Below are 13,554 nucleotides of genomic sequence, written 5' to 3'. Positions count from 1 at the left end.
TTTTAAAATAGCCAGCGCCTTTCGCATCTCGTTTTTTATCTTTTTCTCCGCAGCTAACACATCTCACTCTATTAGCTGGGGCATCCGATGTACAATTTTGTCAACTAAGGTCCTGGTCTGGTATTGATGTGCAACAAATTTCTCAATGAATAACATAGGAATACTGACAGAGGTACCTGGAGCCTGTGAGGCCGAAGCTGGTGGTAGTGGTTTCTCTGTAGATAGTTGTGATGACTCCTCCTGCTATGGCCCTCTATCCAGATGTGTAATGTCGATTGGTGCGTGAGGAACAACTGCCAAAGAACCCACAGCTCCAGTTTTCGCACCAAAGAGATGGCTAGCGACATCTTTGATTTTAGAGGCCTGGGTGAGTCTGAATGCCTCACCCCATCTGTCAACTAACCTATTTGAGGGAATGTTTGCTTGTCGACACAATTTCCCTATCAGACAGGGAAATGGAAGTCCGACTCTCTCATTTAGTGCCTTGTCTCTCATCTCGATCACTATGATCCGCCCTACATTTACCGGGTAACCATCCATGAGGCACGCTACCAAAGAAGCCAGTGAGGGAGACAAGGTATTATCATTACCTGTAGGTCTCAATTGTGCATGGACATCAGCCCACAAAACCTTGGATGGAAAAGATAGTGAATCTTTAGTAATCAGTATTAGCGTTCATGTAACCTAATGTGCATTCTCCCTATCTACTGCAATTTGCCTCGCAATCATGCGCAAGACCCGCTCTTGAGAACTCTAAACCTCCATCTCAGTATCACTGGTGACCGCATGATGTTTTCCCTCAAAAAGGCCAACTGAAGTTGGTGTTGCGTATTCCAGGCCATGTAACATCCTGTTGATAGTAGCCTCGGAGATATCTATCAATTTTCCCCAAACCATAATTGAGTTGAGTGGACCCCAGGTACTGGCAATGTCTTTCTGCCCCTGTATAGTTGTCTCTATTTTTGCCGCCTGCAGACTCTAAACTACCTCCCAAGCCATTATCAGATTGGCTACCTGATTCCACACTACTACCAGAATGACTACCTTCCTCTTCAGCTGGGAAAGAGTGTTCTAGAAAATTGCCCTCTGTTTATGGGATCTGGTAGTTCTAGGTGATTGCTCCTTAATGGTGGTATTTAGCTGCACCTCAGAACTACTAGACTCTGAAGAATTACCACCTTCCGATTGAGAAGCAGTCGGTGAGAAAGGTGGAGATGTGTTCTTTCTTCGCAAAGCCATAGTACTTGAGAAACACAAAACACATTAGTACGCAAAACAGTGAGTTAACACACTATCGGGTACTCAGACTTCCCCTCTATACTTACAACGTGACGCCTTGCCTTAGGAATGTTGTCACCCAATCTATCATTGGGAAAGGCCACAGAATCAAAATACAAAACAAAAATAAAAGTATAGAACCTTTATTTTGTTTTTTTATTTTTTATTTTTTATATGGAAGCTCACTTGGGCCGTGGTGATTATACCACGGTCCGTGAAACCTCTCGTGAAGTTAAGACAGAATCAGTGTGCAACAGGGTTTGAACCAAGTAGTGTTCACGGACAGTTGCATGGCCCGTGGAGTGAACCACGGCCCGTGATAATGCTCATGACATATCCAATGGGTGTATGGAATGCCTAAGTGTGGTCCACGAGTGGTTTCACGACTCGTGGTGGCTTCCACGGTTTGTGAAGCCTATCGTGGTCTTAAACTTGGCCATTCATTCAGTCATTGTATCCACCAACTTCACTATAAGACAGATTTACAGCACCAAACACTCATTTTTAGCAACAGATCACAACGTGACTACTAATTTCATTTATATTCATCAAGCAAAATGCAAACAAACGCAATAGTCATCCAAAAAATACATACCCACACATCAACATTGTTTCTACCCAAATTCAACCACCCCATATGAGATCACAACCCATTTAGACAACACTCACAACAATTTCACATCAACAAAGATCGTCCATCACATGATCATGCTAAATTCGACTAAATCAAAGTAATTCTAACTTGTTTTTAGACAAGATCAAACTTATAACAAGTTATAAAAGAACTTACTTGAAAATAGAGTAAAATATTTGCCCAAAAAGAGAGAAGATGAACTTTGACTTGAATTTCGTAATCCTTAGAACTATGGTTACAAAATCCTTGATGAAATTTGAACTTATAGATGGTGCAAAACCTTTTTATGTGTTTGATAACCGTTATGGAAGAGGGAATGGGAAAAAAAAGGCGACCTTTGGCGCTTTAGGGACTTAAAATACGTTTGTTTTAAGTTTGGTTTGAGCGCGGGTCGGGTACTGGTACAGTTGGGTTGCAGACGACGGACCATAAAGCTTCCCGTAAAGGGCATCACGATCCGTATACACGTTTGTGAACATGACTTAAAGACCAAGTACTTACTTGAGGTTCACGAGAGGCTAGACGGGGCGTACAAAGCTTGACGAACCATGAACTCTTCTGTGAACCAAATTATTGTCAGTTCCAGTGGCCTCATTTTGCTGCTACTGAGGATCAAGGGCCGTGAAGTTACCCGTGAAGGGTACCACGGCTCATGGGACTGCTCATGAAGAAATGTCTGTACCCAGTTCTGTAATTTTTAGTCCAAGTCCTTCCTTCACACATCAACACACAATGACTCTATACAAACAAAGAAAAATGAGAAAAAGTAAACTACCTATTACAATTATAGTCTTGGGTTGCCTCCCAAGTAGCGCACAATTTAATGTCGCGGCGCTACGCATGTTACTTGATTACTCAGACTTCATCAAGCTTGCATTCCTCCACTAGTTTCACTTCTTCAGGGACACCCAAGTATGCCTTAATTCGCTAGCCATTTGCCTTGAACCTCTCACCCTTGTCATTCTCAAGCTCAATAGCACCCGACTAGAACACCTGAGTCACCTTAAAGTCCCACACCATTTGGATCTCAGCTTCCCAAAAACAGACGAAGTCTGGAGTTGAAGAGCAACACTAAGTCACCAGGAGTGAAGGTTCTTTTCTCGATGTGCTTATCGTGATACGACTTCATCATTTCCTTGTAAAGTGCAGACCTCTCATACGGTATCAACCGAAACTCATCCATCTCATTGATCTGATCCAGTCTCAGGTTTGCAGTTTCACTCTAACTAAGGTGCAGCTTCTTCAAAGCCAGAGTGCCTTATGCTCAAGATCAACTGGCAAATGACATGCCTTTCCAAACACCAGTTGATATGGAGACATACCAATAGGCGTCTTGAAAGCTGTATGATATGCCCATAGGGCATCATCTAACTTCCGAGCCCAGTCTGTCCTGTTGGCATTCACTATTTTTCCAGAATCGCCTTTATTTCCCTATTAGATACCTCCATTTGGCCACTAGTCTGCGGGTGATAAGGTGTTGCCACCTTGTGTTGTTTAACCCCATATTTGGCTAAAAGAGTACTGAAAACCTTGTTACAGAAATGAGAACCTTCATCACTGATAATGGCCCTGGGTGTGCCAAACCTTGAGAAGATATTCTACTTTAAAAAGACAGCAACATTTTTGCCATCATTCTCAGGCAGAGCAACTTCCTCAACCCATTTGGACACATAGTCCACTGCCAACAATATATACTTCTGCCCATAGGAGCTCACAAATGGTCCCATGAAATCAACTCCCCACATGTCAAATAGCAATACCTCCAGAATAGGTGTCACGGGTAACTCATGGCGCCGAGAGATGGCTCCTTGTCGCTGGCCAGCATCACAACTCCTTACTATATCTATCGCATCCTGATGAATTGTAGGCCAATAGTACCCACACTGAAGAGGAGTGACAGGCTTCCAGAATGTGCAATATCTCAGCTTCAGGGATGCATCGCCTAATGATATTATCAGCAGTACCTTGTACAAAAAGGGTTCATCCCAAAAATACTTACCCACATCATGCAAGAACCTCTTCCTTTGCTGAAATGTCAGCCCCTTGGGCATCAAATCACTAACAAGGAAGTTAGAAAAAATCAGTAAACCAATTAATAAGATCAAGAGTTACGGCTAATACCTGCTCATCTGGGAACGTATCATTGATTTCGAGCTCAAGTTCCTCTTTCTTTTTATCCTTCAACCTAGACAGGTGATCAGCCACCTGGTTTTCACAACCTTTCTTATCCTTAACCTCAAAATCAAACTCTTGAAGCAGCAAAACCCATCTTATCAACCTGGGCTTGGCATCTTTCTTTGCCATGAGGTACCTCAGAGCTGCATGATCCGTGTGGACTATCACTCTAGTACCCAACAAGTAAGCTTTGAATTTAAGCATACATCACAAACAGTAATTCATGTTTAGTGACTGTGTAGTTCCGCTGCGCTCCATTTAGTGACTTGCTAGCATAATAAAACGGATGGAACATCTTGTTGCACTTCTATCCCAACACCACTCCAAGGGCAGTACCACTAGCATCGCACATTACCTCAAATGGTTCAGCCTAATCTGAGCCAATGATCACTTGGGCAGAAATCAGCTTCTCCGTCAGGCATTCAAAGGCTCTTAGACATGTCTCATCAAAAGCAAATTTCACCTCCTTCTCCAAAAGCTTGCACAAGGGGTATGCAATTTAGAACACCCTTCACGTATATAGGTGGAGGCAACTTTTCAATCACCTCAATTTTATCTTTGTCAACCTCTAACCCCTTTTGTGACACCTTGTGTCCAAGGACTATCCCTTCTTTGACCATGGAATGACACTTCTCCCAATTCAGCACTAGATTGGCTTCATCACATCTCTGTAAAACCCTACTAAGATTGAGCAAACAGTCATCAATAGTATCACCTACCACTGAAAAGTCATCCATGAACACCTTTAGAGTGTCCTCCACCATGTCCGAGAAGATAGACATCATGCATCTTTGGAAAGTTGCTGGTGCATTACATAGTTCAAATGGCATGCATTTGAATGCAAAAGTGCCATAAGGACATGTAAAAGTGGTCTTTTACTGATCTTCATGAGCAATTGATATTTGGTTATAGCCAGAGTATCCATCTAGGAAACAGTACCACCCTTTTCAAACCAACCTGTCAAACATCTGATCCATGAATGGCATGGGGAAGTGATCCTTCAAGGTCTACTTGTTCAACTTTATGTAGTCCATGCACACTCTCCATCTAGTGACTAGTCTCTGCGGGATCAACTCATTTTTCGCATTTTCCACTACTATCATACCACCATTTTTGGGCACATATTACACTTGGTTGACCCAATAACTGTCAGAAATGGGGTACAAAACCCCAACATCTAACCACTTGATGATCTCCTTCTTGACCACCTATTGCATTGGTGAATTTAACCTCCTCTGGTACTCAATGCTTGGGCTGCAGTCCTACTCAAGTTGGATCTTTTAGGTGCATATACCCAGAGGTATCCCAATGATGTCAGCAATGGTCTACCCAATTGCCCTTTTATACCTTATCAACATTTTGATCACAGCTCAAACCTGTTCATCATTCAAATTTGAGCCAAGAACACATGCAAAGTGTTGTTAGTTCCCACAAATACATACCTAAGGTGACTAGGTTCTTGTTTTAGTTCCAGCATAGGCGGCTCTTCAATGGATGGTTTTGCTGGAGGACTTGGCCTATTTTTCATATCCAGGTCCAATTTCTTTAGAGCATAAGAGTGTGCTCCCATGCCCCGTAAGGAATTTACGGTGTCCACATAGTTAGTCTAGAAATTTGCTTCAAAGTTCATCAGCACGGATGTTAATGTTTCAACAGCCAACCTCTCATCAATGGTTGCTCCCGTCTCTTCTGCATCAAAGGCTTCTATTGCAAACACCACATTCATGTAATGCTACTGTTTCATTGACCTGCACATTTTAAACTTTAACTCTTCCTTGTTGAGTCTGAATTTCAGCTCTCCACTCTCAACATCTACCAATACTCGTCCACTGGCCAGAAATGGTCTTTCCAAAATTATGGGAACCTCAAAATCCACTTTGAAATCCAAGATCACGAAATTAGAAAGATGAAAGTGTCCACCTTCATAAGAACATCACATAAGATGCCTACAGGTCACTTCACTGACCTATCTGCCATTATTAACCTCATTGTTGTGGGTCTTGGAACTCCCAATCCAGTTGCTTGTATATGGCCAATGACATCAAGTTGATACTGGCCCCTAAGTCACACAAGGCCTTTGCTAATACGATTGATCCGATGGTGCACGATATGGTGAATGCACCCGGATTCTCCTTCTTTTGTACCAGAGATCTGGTAGCAATAGTAGTGCAGTGATAAACATTGTCAGTAAAAATCAATACTTACAACTCTTTTCTTCGTGACCAAGTCCTTCAAGAACTTGGCATATCCTGGCATCTGCTCTAGATCTTCCACCAATGGTATGCTCACTGATAGCTGTCTCAGAATGATGATGAACTTAGCAAATTTCCCATCTTCGGCTTTCTTTTTAAGCCTTTGAGGGAAATGAGAAGGTGGTGTTGGTATTTGTTGTAGAGGCATAGTTCCATCAACCCCTTTTTTCTTTCCTCCTACTGGTTTCACTATTGGTTGAGCATCCTCCAAGTCATCTACATGTTCAGCTTCAGTCTCCTCTTTTCCAGTTTGTTGCACCGCCTGTTTATGCTCAGTACCTGCAGAAATTGGGTCATTCAGAATCTTACCACTCCGGGTGGCAATAGCCATGAAATTATCGTCCTTCTTAGGATTTTGAATAGTATCACTAGGCAATGACCCATTCTTCCTCTAGTTTACGATGATGAAAGTTGCCCCAACTGCTGCTTTATTTGCTTGATGGAGGTGGTGTGAGAGTTTACCAGTTGACTTATACTAGAGAAATCACATTTCATCTCTTTCACCCATGCATCAGTTGACTTAACATTTTGGAGCACCTTGGCCAACATGTCTTCCAACTTAGACCCACTGGAACTACCAGTGCGTCGTCTCTATTACCTAAGGGCACATGCACACCACTGCTATCATTTCTATACCCATGTCTGTTCTTCCAGTTTCCCTACTTTTTGTTTGTTGGCTTGTCATACTATCCCTCTTTAGAGTACTTCCGACCTGTGTTTCCAGAATTGTAACCTTGGTTTCCCGAGCTATAATTCTAAAAACCTCCTTGGTTGCCCAAGTATTTAGCCTCCTCATCTAGATCGATGTCCTAATCTTCATACCTGTTTGGAGGTCCTACAACATTTACCTTTTCAGAACTTGAGACAATATGCTTCATGACTAGATCTATCTGGGTCCTCATATGCGCCATGTACTGATCCCTTTCTTATTCTCTTTTCCTTTGTTCAGCTGAAAGTTCAAAAGTGAACCCAAGATCTACTACTTTAGCGTCCCTGGTGTACCATGCTCTATTATTCTTAGACATCTCATTCATCAGTTGCATGCTCTCTGAGAATGGCTTCCTCATGAATGATCCTCCACACACTGCATAAACAATAGGTTTAGTATCATAATTTAAAGATCTCTAGAAACCCTATTTCAGATGTCTCTCAGTGAGACCATGGTTTGGACACTTCTTTAGCTTTTGGCTGAATCTCCACCAGGTGTCATGCATCGCTTCTCCTGGTAACCGTTTGTGGGAACTTATCTCATCCTTCATCTGCAGCTCTTTTGATTCAGGAAAGAATCACTCCAGGAAAGCCTCCTTCAACTCAGTCCAAGTCCTGATTGAGTCATCTGGCATCTCATTCAACCAATTAATTGCCTCCCTAGTAAGAGACAATGGGAACAACCTCAATCTCATTGATGTTTGGCTAACTCCAGGAATTTCTTGCGATTTGAATATCACCACAAAGTTCATCAAATGTTGATTCGCATAATCACCAGTTGCACCCCTGAACATACCTTTTAGATTCAACAGTTGAATCATAGTGCTGGTGATTGTAAATTTCACACCTGGAGGTAGTGCAGGTAACATTATCGTTCATGTGGCTCTAGCTCCATCTAGGTCTAAGTCATTCTCTTCGTACATAAGGTGAGCTGGATACTTTGCTCGACCTCTTGGAGCTAGTGGATGGTAGTGGGAAGGAGCTATTTCTTCTACTCCTGGTTGTTCATCCACCACCCTAGACGGGTTATTCACAGCATTCTGCTGCGTATTTATTGTAGTAGTCTCAGCTTCAAGTCCCAATTGTTGTCGTTGTGCGTCAAGTTCCTATGCATTCACCATTTTGCGAATAGTTTTTCAAAGTTTTGGATCGTAAGGAATCAATGGGGCTCCCTTACTTATGGTATTTGGCATACACAGTCGATCTTACCTATAAGAGACACAGACAAAGAACAAGACGTAAAATTAGGAAATATAACTATGCTTTGAATAAAAGCTAGTAAAACACTACTGAATTGAAATTCCCCAGCAGCGGCATCAAAATTTGATACGTCCAAACTTACATATCAATAAAGCGTTATAAACGGTCAAAGTCAATTTATAGAACTCAACGTGAGTTAGGGTCGATCCCATAGAGAATTTCTTTACAGAAATGATTTCACTGCCACGTTTATTCAAATGTCGTTATTATTTCCTAAAAAAATAGTTACAGAATGTAAAATGGGTTTAGCTATAAAGCTTTAGTAACCAAGGTTATTAACTAAGATCTAATTTAACAATTAATAGAATATCAATTCTAAAGTTGTTTCGATAATTAAATCAAACTAGGATTGTGTTCCCAATAACGTTGCATCTAATGTTCTTCCGTAGTTGAGTTTTAGGCAATTTATCTCTACAAAATTCAGGTGAGCTAAATATATCTGATACTTCTCAATTTAATCAGATAATTTTCACTCAAGTCCTCTTGGTCCCAGAGTGTTACAAGTTTTACCCTCGCTTACAACAGTGTTAAAGTTCTTTTCTCTCGAAATTGAACGTTGACTCCATTTCTTTCGGTTAATTTAACTTTTTCCTAATTATCATTTTTCTCTTGAACAAATGATAGATACAAGCTCACTCTAATGCGCGCACTCATTAGAATACATGAATAACGAAAGCTAAATCATAATTTGTAAATATAAATCGCCTTTCACTCATTTTATGAAATTACACTTAGATTTACGTCATAGATCCCACAATCCCAGTTGTGGTATTTAGCCACTCACGATTTCACGTAAACATACAGAAGTATATAAGGAAAACATGAAAAGAAAATACTTACGAAAATAAGCAAATCGATAAGCACTTTGATAATTCAAAAACCAGAAATCCAACTTTCAAACTTGATTCGATGTTAATGTCGAAAACTAAAAGCTAAGAATAATTCAAAACTTTGTTCTTCGTTCCAGATAAGACAAGATAAAAACTAAAAATGGCCTAATTAATTCAAATAAAGTTTTTTCAAAAGAGTCGTACTCGAAGTAAGACTGAACTGTCGGGCACTTCACAGACAATCTGACAATCGTCAAGGGCTTCACGGTTCGTGAAGCCCTTTCTTTATTTGGCATGTCTGAAACTTGGATCTTCAAAGCTAACATGTTGGATGGGTACCACGGACAACACCACAGACCGTCATAGGGACCACAGTCCGTTTGGGAGTCTGTGGTCCTTACTTGCTCACTTCCCATTCTAGCTCCTCTAGGTCTAGGCACTGGTTCAACTTCACGGTCATAATCACAGACCGTTGTGAGGACCACAGGCCGTGAGGTCTACCATGGTCTTTACTTGGCCCACTCCAATTTCAACTTCTCCAATATTTCTTACTGGAAATGCATCACATTTTGGCACCATGATTCGTAACAAGGACCACGACCAATCTAGGTGCTCATGGTCTTCATTTGATCAGACTCATCTTCTGCTTCTTTTTCCATTTTTCCCACACATGCAAGAATCTGTCTATACATTCAACAAACACATCAAAGATTACAAAAATACAGTCGATTATAGTATTAAACCTCAGTTTTGAGCATCAAATATGCCAATATTTCATGGCACATCATACATAATTACCCTTCATCCACCTTTCGGCTTCATAATACCCATGACGTCAACCTTTTGCCTCAAAAATACCCTCGATATTAATCTTTTGGTTCATATTTGCCCTTATTTTTAACAACTCCCCTAAACTAAAATGGGTACTTAGTTTGGGTTGTATTATGGGATGATATTCATGCATTGCACAAGTATGCTTTTAGGTTACTTGAGAGTAGTTCTATTATGGTATAGATGACTAAGAGTCAAAGAATGCTTATATGATGCTTATGTTGGAGACTTTTCTTATTATTATGATATTGTCTCTTATGATTATAGTTTATATTTCATGAAGTATTTCATATGATTATGGATTATGTCTTATATTGACTAACCATTGTCTTATGCTCTTATGATTATGCTAGCTAACATATTTAGTACATTTTGTACTAACGCATACTTTGCCTACATTCTCATCAAATGTAGGGTTTAGAGATTGAGTTATATTCTTGGAGATGGGTTTCTAAGGAGCTAAGGGTTGAAGATCTTAGTGAGTCCTCATAGCTTCAAGGACAAAATTCACTATTTCCTTTACGTCTTTATTTCATGTTTTTGAGACTATTGTACGGGTTGTGTCCTAAGAGTTTTATTCTAAAGTTGTATTAGATGGTTTGAGACAAAGTATAGAGAGACTTCCGCTTGCTTTTATGGAAATGACTTCGATTGTAAAAAGCTTTAAATTTTATGTACTTTTTTAATATCTTATGTTCATGATATGCTAAGGGCTTGTATGAGATCCCTTCAGGGTCAAGTACGCTGTGTTACTTTTAGGGTATACCCCTGGGTCGTAACAAACTTGGTTATTAAAGCACAAGGTTTAGAATGGTTCTAAGACTGTCTCAAACCACGTCTAGTAGAGTCTTGTTCATAAATGTGAAGCGTGCCACATTTATGAATAGGAGACTATTGTATACTTAGGAAATCTCACGTCTTCATTCTGTAAGTCGTGCCATAGAGTTTAACTCTATAAGGTCTCTCTCGTATTCCTTTAACCGATGGTCTTTAGGATATGACCACTCGAAGTGCTTATGCTACAAGGAACGAGGGAGAAAAGGTTGGTTGTGATGCCAATTATGGCTATGTGACTTGATAGATTTAAGATGATAGATTGTGATGTTGTCTTTAGTATGAATGGGATGTATTATGGTTATGTGCATTTGATGGTAGAACCTGACTTAGTATGATGAGTTTTGGAGGTATGTTGATAGATTTGAAAAATAGGGTGTTTGAGTAATGCCTAGAAGGGTTGAGTGAATAGACTCCTATAAGAAGAGTAGAAGTGTAGTTCACGTTGGTTTAGAATCAATTTGGGTGATGGGTGAAAAAGCTTAATGATGTCTTGTTCCGGCCTTGGAGTTGGAAAAAATGAGGCATAGAAGAGTCCCTATAGAATTACTCCCAAGGGGGAGATGATGTGCTTAAATATCAAGGTCGTAGAGTGTTCTTGATGTCCATGATTTAGGTTAACTAGAAAATCTCACCGTGAGAGGTGTAGTGAATATGAGAAGTTTAGTCCCAGCAAGTTAAGAAATAGAAGAACAAGGAAGTTGTTCCATAAAGTGTTAAGGAGTGATATTTTCGTAAGGGTTTAGTTAAGGGTGCTACTTGGGAGGCCTAGGGCCAATGAGAGGTCCCGATATCCTCATTCTTTTTCCTTGTGTTCCTTCTTTAGCATTTAAGATCTTGAGATGATAAGTTCCTCTAGATTTGCTTTTATGTGAAGTCATGTGTGATCTATATGTTTCCATGATTTCCTTATGTAGTGCATGTTCATAAAGCTTGTGATTTAAAAGAAAATAAGTTCGCATTGTTTTGCCTCATGTTGTAGTGCATTTGAGTAGAATTGCATATAGACTTCATGAGATGAATTAATAAGCATGCCTTAGTTTGGAGTTAAAAGATTCCTCCTTGAATAAATATTTTTTGAGAATTAATTGCATTTACGCTCCATGAGTGTGTATTGAGCATGTTTTAACTAGGAGATGTTAGTTCCTCCTTGAAAATGAGTAGATATAGATATTCATGAATTTTGGGTTGGTAGAAGTAGTTCATACTCCCTTGTGTTGCATTGAATATGTTTAGCTTGGAATTGAAGTTTTCTTCCTTGGTTGTGTGCATTTAGATGTAGTGCATGCATGATGAGGTGTTAATCTAGAGTTGTGACTTTAAGAAGTGTTTAGAATCGTCATTCGAGGATGAATGATCCCAAGGGGGAGATATTGTTATACCCCGAAACTAGTAAGTTGAACTAGAGAGTTCTACAGCTTTTCGTAAGAGTTTAGAGTTTGATGTCAGGGATATAATTTTAAAATGACTTCCCAAACATAGAATGAAGGTTTTTAGGGTTTGAACGTCAAGGAACGACTCCCCAAGGACCAACCAAAGGGGTCCTTGAGGAGGACCGCAAAATAGTCCCCAAATCTACCAATTTGGGGAAGCTACGGATGGCACCTACGGGGCGTAGGTCCATCCACGCTCCGTAGATTGATCTATTGGGTCAAGGCCTGAGTTATCCTGTAATATTTAGCTCCATTACCTCACCGACGAAGGTGCAGTATGGTTCGTGGACTCACCCACTGTCCGTGGGTGGAGGCTTCGTGAGTCAAGTCATATTTTAAGTTTTAGTTTTTATGTTAGGCATAGGAGTTAATTAGTAATTAGTTAGGGGTTAATGGAGGTTGGTTAGTTAGTTATTAAACCACCTATATAAGTGTAATAGACCCCTAAAATAAGTCAATTAGTTCATTTTTCCAAGACCCTAAATTCTCTCTAAATAATTTTCTCTCTAGAAGTGAAGAATAAGAAGAAGAAGAAGAGGAGGAGAAGGAAGAGGGGCAAATTTTCCTCCATTGTTTCAAGCTTGGTTAAGGATTTGAATTGAGCTTATTATCTTAATCATCTACGGGTTCTTCCACCCATAGAGCCCCCTAGGTTTTCCCCCAATTGTGAAGTCAAAACCCAACTCTAGTTAGGGTTTCTTCCTACATTGTGGGTAGAGTTTAGGTTTGATTCCAATCTAGTGGATAATACCTAATTATGAATGAATTAGCATTTATTTATGATATTATGATGAATTTATGTGATTTCTATGGTTAATCCTATTCTAATTGATGAATTTGATATTGTGTGGGTTTATGCCATGAAAGGGTGAAATTGAAGAATTAGAATTGATCTTCTAAAACCAATGTCATGTATAGTAATTGTGCAAGGTTAGGAACATATAATCATGAATTGAACTAGAATTTATTGAATAGGAAGGATCATGCCTAGTAAATTTCATATTGAACCCTTATGATCAATTATAACTAGAATCACCTAGTAATGAAGAATGTGATTGAAATACATTGAAATCTAGGTATGAATGAAGGTAGTATGAAGTAAAGCTTGAGTGTAGGGCTTGTAGTCATGAATGTTGATCACTAGGGTTTTGAGAGTAAAGTCAATGTGATGAAGTAGATTTGTTAAGGCTTTGAGAGTAATGTGTAGATGTGAATAGAAGGCTAATGAATAGAAGTGTGATGAAAGACCCTTATCTACCTAATTCACCTTATGAATAACAGATGATAGGAAGTGATAGAATAACTTGAGTCATGATGAT

Source organism: Solanum verrucosum, unplaced genomic scaffold, assembly GCF_900185275.1.
Source record: "Solanum verrucosum unplaced genomic scaffold, falcon-dt-bn FXZP01000214.1, whole genome shotgun sequence".
Lineage (NCBI taxonomy): Eukaryota > Viridiplantae > Streptophyta > Magnoliopsida > Solanales > Solanaceae > Solanum > Solanum verrucosum.
This window is presented reverse-complemented; position numbering follows the sequence as displayed.